Genomic DNA, 2,031 nt, shown 5'->3' on the forward strand with positions numbered 1-2,031 from the left:
CTTAATTGATTTAATTTATATTTATTGCCAACATGTTGGGAACCTAATGGATCACACACATAAGGTGAATTGTCGAAATTAATTTGAGTTCAATTGGATGTAATCTAATTGATTTTATAGAGGCTTGATCTGATTAAGTATTGGGCTAAATCAAATATGATTTGATGGAGTATTAAATAAAGGCCCAATTAGCCCAAGACATTTTATAATCCTTGTTAGATATAAAGTAGGTCAATTCACTCTATAAAAGAATCCCTTAACAGCCTCTTGAAGATATAAAAGAGTTCTATTTTACGTTGTCATGTGTTGAGATAAGATCACAACCAAAAAGAGAGAAACACTAGAGAGCTCAAAAGGTTGAGAGTTTGCTAGCACAAACTTCGGCTTAGGGATTAAAACACTCATAGTGAAAAGATTTCGGCAAATCACTTTATGGATCATCATTAGAGGCAGGACAACTGTGCTGCTATGATTTAATAAGTCCTAGTTGGTGTACAAAAGTTAAAACGAAAAGCCAAGGAGGACTCCACCAAAGAAAGTAGACTATCAGGTTTGTCAAATTTCTCTTGTGGTTTTTCTAGATTAGTTTCAATTAAAGTGATCCATGGCTTTGGGGATTAAATTTTAATAGTATTCTACTGCATATGAGTTAGTTTAGTATGATTTAAATCCCCAACATATACATGACTATGCTATGTCTAGGGAGGACCACTATATGATATGATGTGATGTCTATGTAGTGGCATGCATTAAGACTTGAAATGTGAATTATGTGGTATAATGTCTATGAATTGATGATAAATGTAAAGGCTTAAGGTAAGAGCCAAATGAAATGTTGTGTGCAAAAATTGACATGATGAAAGCATTGAGAGCTTATGATTTAGCATTGAGGCAAGTGCTCTCAGGTATGTATGTTGAATCACATATGCAGACGGCCATATGGAGGGCCGATTCATCTTGTAGATTTTATTGGCAAACAATTATGTTGGTAATGATGTTGAATGACTAAGGTGAGGATGATTACACCACCTTAGTATGTTAATAGGCCAGATATGCCACTACCCTGATTATGACAGAATATGTTCAGCTGGTGATGGTTGACTTGTCTTATATGTATATGTTTTATGATGTATGATACACATGCATGAATAGAGAATATGAGTAGCAACTATCCTTACAGATTTACAATTGATATATGCTCCCATTCATCGAGTACTACTGTGACTCATCCATTTCAATTGTATTGTGCAGATAAATAGACAAGAAAGATTGGTGGCTAGTGTTGCCATTTAGACAAACACATGATTTTGATAACTAATAGGTTTTCCCACTGATGAACACTCTGCAACGTCATAGTCTGAGTCATGCTTTATGTACGCTTCCACTAGGTATGTTAAGTATGTCATAATGGAAATAGGATGGAACAAAGTTACCTTATGTTCTGTAGTAAGATGTTTAATGACTTAGAGAATTAGCTAATGTATGGCTATGTGTTTATTATGTTTATGTCTTGAACGTTATTATAAGCCGAGGGACTAATGTGGAATGCTAAAAGATTTAAGTTTAATGAAAATGATGTGGGCTATAAGGCCTTCTGATTATGATATATGGTTATTAGGATTGAACCAATAAAGGCTTTCTCGAGTCTCGTGAGTTTACTTGCCAGGCTCATGTGTGTTGGACAAGGCTCCCTAGATTTAGGTCATGACAGGTTTTAAAGTGAAAACTCATCAAAGGATTGTTTCCCTAACTTTAAAAACATGTAATTATATATAATAATAGAGAAAACGAATTTAAAATCCTCGTCACTATCACAAACAACCTAAGGCTTTCTACTAGCTCATGCTTTCCATAATTTTGTTCAACCATTTAATATAATATGTTAGGAATTTTGAGAATATGGTGCCTTGGAAAGCAAGTATATTTTCATACTTAATTTCATTAAATTTGTAATGAAAGTTCATTTTGATAATAAAACGAAGAGTTTGTTTTAAGTAAGCACTCATTATCTAGTTATTAAGGTACCATGAT

This window comes from Theobroma umbraticum, unplaced genomic scaffold (assembly GCF_002168275.2).
Source record: "Theobroma umbraticum cultivar Fairchild unplaced genomic scaffold, ASM216827v3 scaffold_39.0, whole genome shotgun sequence".
Classification (NCBI taxonomy): Eukaryota; Viridiplantae; Streptophyta; class Magnoliopsida; order Malvales; family Malvaceae; genus Theobroma; species Theobroma umbraticum.